This window comes from Silene latifolia, chromosome Y (genome assembly GCF_048544455.1).
Source record: "Silene latifolia isolate original U9 population chromosome Y, ASM4854445v1, whole genome shotgun sequence".
NCBI classification, from domain to species: Eukaryota; Viridiplantae; Streptophyta; class Magnoliopsida; order Caryophyllales; family Caryophyllaceae; genus Silene; species Silene latifolia.
Genome location: NC_133538.1, coordinates 460,789,444 through 460,798,204, shown reverse-complemented (window position 1 = coordinate 460,798,204; position 8,761 = coordinate 460,789,444). Strand labels below are relative to the sequence as shown.

At 35.9% G+C, this 8,761-nt stretch overlaps 1 non-coding gene across 1 annotated transcript; it reads left to right on the top strand.

The window, feature by feature from the left end:
* Positions 1-6,870: 6,870 nt before the first annotated feature.
* On the top strand, positions 6,871-6,977 carry LOC141635548 (small nucleolar RNA R71). The gene has a single exon (XR_012540228.1). It is a non-coding gene; the product is annotated as a small nucleolar RNA R71 (small nucleolar RNA).
* Positions 6,978-8,761: the final 1,784 nt, after the last annotated feature.

The following is an 8,761-nucleotide window of genomic DNA, read 5'->3' as shown; positions in this document are numbered from 1 at the left end:
AGCCATTACCTAAAACCAAAACCTTTCATGCTGCACTCAGGTCATGAAGCTTTGAAGTATATCAATGGCCAGCACAAGTTAAATCACAGGAATGCCAAATGGGTTGAGTTCTTGCAATCCTTTACATTTTCAAGCAAGTACAAAGAAGGGAAGCAAAACATTGTTGCTGATGCACTGTCTAGGAGATATTCATTGCTGACAGCTATGGAACAGAAATTTCTTGGGTTTGAGTTCATGAAAGAGCTATACAAAGATGATCCTGATTTTTATGAAGATTGGTTAGCTCAAACAGAAGGAACTAAGATTCAGGGAACCAAATTCTTGCTGCAAAAGGGTTTCCTGTTCCATGGAAATAAGCTATATGTTCCAAGAGGTTCATACAGGGAACTACTGATCAAAGAAGTTCACTCCAGTGGTTTAGGAGGTCATTTTAGGGTCCAAAAGACTCTGGATATATTGCAGGAGCAGTTTTATTGGCCCAAAATGATGGGATATGTTCAGATAGTGCTAAGGAGATGCTCTATCTGTCAAAAAGTCAAGAGCACATTTCAAGCAGGCCCATACACGCCATTGCCAGTGCCAAACAAACCATGGGAAGATGTGAGCATAGACTTCATAGTGGCATTGCCAAGAACTCAGAGAGGACATGATTCAGTCATGGTTGTTGTTGACAGGTTCAGTAAGATGGCTCATTTCATAACATGTAAGAAAATTGAGGATGCTGTGAGTGTTGCTGAACTTTATTTCAGTCATATTATCAAGCTACATGGAGTTCCAAAGACCATAGTGTTAGATAGAGATGTTAAATTCATGAGTTATTTTTGGAAGACACTATGGAAGTTCCTCAACACCAGATTGCTGTTCAGCACCTCCCACCACCCACAAACAGATAGCCAAACTGAGGTCACAAACAAAACATTGGGAAAAATACTAAGGTGCATTGTCAGCAAGTCATTAAAAGATTGGGATTTGAAACTGCCACAAGCTGAGTTTGCTTTCAACTGGGCTCCATCATCTGCATGTGGTCACAGTCCATTTGAAGTGGTTTATGGGATCAATCCTATGATGCCGTTAGATCTTTCAAGTGTACCTAAGGAAGGAATGAACTATGATGTTAAGAAGAGGGTGGAGCAGATGCTAAAGCTCCATGAAACTATCAAGAGACAAATTGAGAAAGCCAATAACAGGTATAAAAAACAGGCCAATACTCCTATACAACAAAAAGAGTTCATGCCAGGTGACCTTGTATAGATCCACTTAAGGAAGGAAAGGTTCCCAGCTAAGAGAAAGAACAAGTTGATGCCTAGAGGCAGAGGGTCCTTTTGAAGTTATTGAGAAAATTGGTCCAAATGCTTACAAGATAGACCTTCCTGGTGAGTATGGGGTGCATGGAACATTCAATGTAGGAGACCTGAGTCCTTACTATGGTGAGTCTGATGATGAAGAGGGACCAGGCTTGATTTCAATCCCTTTTAAAGAAGGGGAGGCTACAGCAAGAGCTGGATCAGGGGCTCCCAATCCTGACCAAAACACAGACCAGGTCCAGGCAACACCCATTGATCCACCCCAACACAGCTTGCTAAGAGGTTCACCAGGTCCAGTTTTCAGCTGCCAATATGGCCAGCTAGAGCAGGCCTCAACTAAGTCCATCCAGAGTCTCAAAACATCAAAGATCAGCCAAGGAAATAAAAGGGAAAGACAGCACAGAAAACAAGCAAAGAAACAGTCACATGTTGCTGAGAAGAGTTGATAAACCATAAAGCAAACTTTCAATTTTTGGTGAGGCAATTGTGGGACTGTTTTGGAAAGACTACCACTGCTCCTTTTCTCCCCAAAAGCCTGCCGTGGAAAGGATACAAAAAGCCTTGACTTTGCTAACAGCCAATGCAACAGTAACCTGTGCACAAAGAGACAACTGACAGGGACAGCTTCCCATGCTTTATTTTCAGTCTGTCTTTACCCATTGTTGATTATTTTCACCTAGTAACTTTATTTTCCAACTTGTAATATAATTAAGATAGTTTGTACTTATCCTAGATTAAATCTTGGCCCTTGGATTGTTACGTTTCGAGCTGTAACTCAAGAACAAGGTCTATATAAGGACTTGTGTTCCAACTGAAGAAAGCAGATTATTTTGAATGAAAATTAGCGTTGAGACTTCTCTCATTTCTTTCAAACTTATGTTTAAACTGTAATTTGGAACCCTGGACTGGTGATTAACCTGTGGTCTCTGTGGTTAATTGATCAAAGTCAGTTTGGCATCATTAAATTGAACCTGTGTCTATCTGTAGTTTAGTTCAATTGTGTTGAGCAAAGTTCAAGCTTTAATCCTGTGTTCAACTGTGGATTTGAGTCTGAAATTTGTTAAGTTATAATCTTGAATTTCCTGTGAATCTTCTGTGGGAATTTAGGGTCTTAACTATATCTTTTCATTACACAAACAAGTCACAAAACTAGTTGAGTCAGTTGTCTGCAATCTTAGGATTTCAGGCTGCTCCAGTTGAGTTTAAAAATACTTAGAGTCCTTCTAAATTCATGAAATTTGGTAAAGTTTTAGATCAATATTAAATCTTATTTGTCACAAAAATTCAGAATTTTCCAAAGTCATTTGCTATTTTTAAAGTGTTCTGCAAACCAGGCTGCATTGTTGCCTATCTATAGGGTTTACACTGCATATTCAAGAAGGAATATGTTGCAGTCATATGACCAACTTCCTTGATCTTTACATATTTGGGGTTTGTATCTATTTTAGTGTCTAACACTTTCTCTTTTGAGCCTAGTTCTATCCTTAAGAATTTAAGATAAATACTTTCTTCTTATCGCTCCCACTTACTTCTAAGAATTTCTACTTGATGAAGACTTTTCTTCATATAAATTCTTAGTTAATCCTTCATAAGGGTTAATTCTATTGTGGTATTTGGTCAATCAAAATTTCTAACAAATCAATTTACCAATTTAACATTGTCATGTTCTTCACTAATTAAGTGCTTGATGACAAGTGTTTAGGTTGAGCAATAAGACTTTTGGACCGTGAATGCATAGAAGATATTATCAAAACATATTTTGACTAATCATTACTTCTATTCATACATAGGTTTGTTAGGAATTTTAGATGCTAATCTTATATGACATAGGACAATTCCTATGGAGTTCTTATGGAATAGAGCGATTCCTATGGAGCTAGTCCATGCCCTATTTAAACGGTTCAATTGAGGCTTTTAGAAAGGAGATTCTATTTGTCTTTAGCTATAGTGGTTTAATGGAGACATAATATGTCAAGGAGCAAAGATATAGAACAAATTTAAACTACAAAATAGTGGGAAAACTAACATCCATCGTAATATTTAAAAGCCTTTAGCAAGTTTTAGCATTTATATAATAACCTCCACCCAATTACATAAACGATTCCAATACCCAAATTCATATTAACTCGATTGTGAGCCTACGGGCCTTCTACATCCTTACTAATATAATTTGGTAGGTTAACTCATTTAACCGATTCTATAATTAGAACTCTTAGTCGATGAAATTATACTAAATTCATCTTTTAGCCCGGACCTATTGAGACAACGGTCCCTCTAATACTTCCGTTGAGATCAACCAAATTTCGAAATGTAATAACATTTTATTACCCCACTTACCCAATGTTAAAAGAAAGCACCCCGGTATGGTAAAATACCGTATTGTACGCCTAATGAAATTGGGATTCATGGGTTCCTACTATTTGGTAAGGCTAAGTCTCAATTTTTATAAATGTGAAGGTCTTGTCAATTTATTATCTATCTCTTTTAAGTGAACTAAATTAGTGATCTATCGATAATTATAATTAACAAGGTCGATGATTCGATGTAAAAGGATATGCATATGATGATATGGCGATTTGGCATGCATGCAAACATATAAAGAAAGAAAAAAATGCAAAATAAAACAAATTCCTAGTAAACCAACTCCTTTAGTCCCTTGAACTTCATGTGACACGCCTCCCAAGGAAAACACCGTCTTGATCGGAACTCCTTTCCGAATGGCTCCGTCTTTAGGAAACTCCGGAATTACAAAATAATAATAAAATACATAGCTATTCCTATTATACATTTGTAATAAAAAAATAAATCAATTAAATTACAAAACGGTGATGCGAAATCATATTAAAATTACAACCAAATCAATATTCCCTTACATTACGGGTAATACCGATTAAAAACTAAGGCCATACTAAAACAAAATACATCATTCAAAAAATTACATAAATTTAAATGACATTCATCCCTAAAATATGAAACAAAAATATGTATTCAAACATGTAAAATGAATATGCCAAATCGCCTTACTAGATTATATCGTATATAGCTCGGTTTTTATGGAAATACGTGATATTTAACTTATTAAAAATCACTAATTAATACTTAAATCAAATTTAAGGTCAAGTTAATCATCCTAACTGTATTAGGACTCAAAAATTAGTCTTCACTAAAAATTTGACAATAATCCAACTTGGTTATACATAGTTGCTCATATTTAACCCTGTTTATCATAACATTTATGAAATAATTCTAAATTTAATTACAATAATCTAAAAATTTGAAATTTAAATTTTGAACATTCTGGAATATTACCATGACCTTCATAATGTCAAAAATATGGGTTAAAAAATTTTGAACTTATTTAGAGAAAATATAGTTGCGATTTATCGGTTTTATCAAATAAAATACCTAAAGCATGCGAAAATTAAACTAATCAATTTTACAACTTCACATATGATATATAGGATATAAATGCAACCTAAAATAATTTTATCATGCCATGAAATTCGTTTTAGCTATTTTTAGCTTATATAATCTCGATTTATTCCATTTTAACCATTAAAATCATAAATTATGCAAAATTAATCAAATTAATCTCAAATTTTACATACAATAAGTAAAATATGTATGTGAGATCATATTAAAATTTCATGGTCAAATTTGAAGTTTAACTATTTTTGGTTAAGAAACCACCATTTTACTCACTAAAATGTTATTATTATACTAAAAAAAAAATGAGCAATAAACTTCCATAAACCATCTAAAATGACCTAAAATATTTTAGGACCAGAATGTATACATGCATCAAAAATTTCGTGCATATCTTATATTTACACAATTTTTTTCGGTTTTTATTTAGTCATCAAATTACTCGTAAAAAACTCAAAAAAGATTTGCATGCATCAACAAAGTTCTGATACCACTTGTTCAGTTTATTAACCCCTAATTAGACTCTTCTAATTAGTCTCTAAATTATTCACTAATTTAGAATAATAAATCTAGTGCATGCAATATGAATTAAAAGGAAATAAGGAGAAAACAATTATTCTTTACACATGTGTGGGACGGAGTATTGGGCACAAGGTAGGACACCTTCCTAACCTTGTTCTTGAGCTTATTAACATTAGGATAATCCTCCAAGTTTCAAATTAGAAACTCTCCTTTTGATTGCACCCAAGAACATCACCACCTTCCGTGATCACGTGACTTGTGTCCATGTAGTTTCACTTAATGTCTCTTTCGGGAAGCAATTTGTTTTTCGACGATGGAAGATAATATTTAATATGTTTTCATTTTCTAGGGTTTTGAGAAAATGATATCTGGAATGTATCTGGGTGAGAATGTGAGATTCTGAGGAGAGTAATACTAAAGCTGTCGCAAGAATCTGATATATTTGGACCTATCTTGTCAAGCTTTGTGAAAAAACCGTATTAGTAATCTGATATACTTTTGTATCTAATAGAATTGATCATTTAGCCTCGACTTTTGGTATCTTCCTAGTATTAGCAATCGAACCCTTAATGTCTATTTGTCTTGTGTAGGACGGCTTTTCCTCTTGAGAGCCTCGGGAAATGGTGGAGAATCCACATAAGTAGGTGTGACAACCGGTGTTACTTCCTCCTTTTGAACCAATGGTGGGGCGATATTAGACTCAATGACCAACTCCTCCTCCTCTTGCTCAATGATCTCACTAATCTTTGCTTTTGACCCTTGCAACTCCTTCCCACTCCTCAAAGTCATGGCACTTGCATTAGGCTTGGGATTAGGAATGGTTTGGAAAGGCAATTTCCCGGAATCTCTAGCTTCAAGTCTCCCAAGAGCACTAGACATTTGCCCAAATTGATTTTCCAAGTTTTGAATGCCAGCCTTTGTCTCTTGTTGAAATTGCACTTGATTAGCTTGCATAGTAGCCACATTAGAAGTAAGAGCCCGAATCATGTCCTCCGTAGACATGGATGGAGTGGAAGTTTGACCTTGAGAAGAGAATGAATTTGGACCTTGTGGTCTTGGAATGAACCTTGGTTTAGATTGACCAAATTGTTGTCCAAAATTTTGAGATGGACCTTGTTGACCAAATGACGAGCCTTGATTTTGTTGGCTTGGCGGTTGCAAGCCGCCTTGTGGATTCCCTTATTGGAAACCGGGATGGTCTCTTCTCATAGGATTATAGTAAGGTTCAAACCTCTTTTGGGGTTGACCAAAAGCACCCGCGGCATTCACCTCCTCGGTCTCCTCTTGCATTTGTGGGCATTGATCCGTGACATGCCCATTAGATGAACAAATACCACAAGCGTGCACTTGTTACTTGTTCCCCATGATCATCTCCCTCAATAAGGAAGTTAAATCTTCAACCTTGCTTTCCAAGGAAGGATTAGAACTAGCCATGCTCACCCTTCTTGTTTTGGATCTCACACTAAATTGGCGTGTGCTTTTGGCAAGCTCACTTAACAATTCATTAGCTTCATCTGGATTTTTGTTGATGATGCCTCCACCACTAGCACCATGTACCATCCGTGCATCTTCCGGCGATAGTCCTCCAACAAAATAAAGGATGAGATCTTGGTCACTATAGCCATGGTATGGGCAACTTGCACATAACTTCTTGAAACGCTCCCAATAGTCATAGAGTGTTTCATCATCCTTTTGCTCCACATTTGATATCTCCTTCTTAAGATGGGAAGATTTGGAGGCGGGGAAATACTTTTCAAGGAATGCCTTCTTCATTAGAGCCCAAGTGGTGATACTACCCGGTGGAAGGTAGTACAACCAATCACGAGCGGTGTCCTTGAGTGAGAACGGGAATGCTCTCAACTTGATTTGCTCTTCGGTGACGCCATTTGGTTTCATGCTAGTCCCATGGAATGCGGGTAGTAAGTGGATCAAACCCGACTTCAATTCAAATGTGGTGCCTTCCGCCAAGGCCGGAAAAGTGATGCATAAAGGTTGTTGAGTGAGATCGGGAGCGGTGAGCTCTCTCAAGGTGCGGGTTTCTCTTGCCATTTTGATGTTTTCTTTCTCCTCCTTCTTGTCTTGATTGTCAAATTGAAGTTTTTGCCTTATCTCTCTTCTAACACGAAAAAGAGTTCTCTCCAATTCTGGATCAAAATCCAACAGTTTCTTGTTAGTAGAACGGGTGTTCGGCATAAACCAAACACTTAAAATAAAATTGAGAAATAAAAAAATTGCACAAAATAAACAAACAATAGCCTTTCCCCGGCAACGGCGCCAAAATTTGGCTAGACTTGTCGTGAGTCTCCAAATTAGTATTTTTATCCACTACAAACTCAAACTAGTAGCAAGTGTAAGTGGGGTCGATCCCACGAGGAAGGTGTTTATGTTGATTAAATGTGTGCAAAGTTAAGTAACCAATTGGGGGGGTTTTGAATGTTGATTGACTAAAGTCTACTAAAGTAATAATTTAAGGAAATGAAAATGTAAAAACAATATAAGTAATTGAAAATGTAAACAAATGATGAGAATAATTCTTGAACCAAGTAATTTCCACCAACTAGTTATGAATTGATAATTGACTCTTCTAATCTATTTCATTATTGAATACTTTGCTATGAAGTTGTCGACTTCTAATTCCACATAATATTAGTTATTAGCTACAAGCGTAAACAAATAACCCTTACAATGTTGTCAATTTAGTCAAGCGCTTAATCGTATCAAAATTGTAGAATATAGCGATGGAATTTAGCAAAGATGAATAAATGAAAAATACGAGCGATGCTCCACTTTGATTCATACAAGTTTAATCATTTATAACTCAACAATGATGAATTAGCATACTACTTGATGAATTATAATTGCTACAACGGAATAGGTAAACAAACAAAAGATTCATTCACCTAATCTAGCAATGGTTAATTAAATAATAACAACTTGTTGATCATTCTAGATGTATAATTAAAAAACCAACAATAATCCAAATTAAACTTGATATTCAAACAATGAAATAGAAATAGAATAAGAGTCTTACAATTCAATAACTAAATTGGCTTCAAGAACTTGTTCCAAGATGTAGAACTTAGCCCTCCATACAAACAATAAAAACAAACTTGAAATTGGAAATTGTTTATGTATTCTAATGATTAAAGAGGTAGAGAAAGTATATCAAAGTATATCCAAATTGATCAACAATATCTCCTTATATAGGTCTTCAAAAAGCATCTTCATAAAGTCTCATAAAGTATGAGCATAATTGCCAAAATAAAGGAGAATTAAGGACTTGTTGGAATCCAATGCGGAATCCAATGCTCAGCCACTCCAAGTGGCATTTTGCCACTCCAAGTGGCTAGAAGTTCAAGAGTCTTTGTTTTGCCACTCCAAGTGGCATTTTGCCACTCCGAGTGGCACTTCCTTGTGATGCTTCCTTGCTTTGACCTTAGTCTTTGGGCTTTGACTTGCTTTAAAATCCACACTCACATGACATCTTTAGCCCAATACCAACCTCTAAA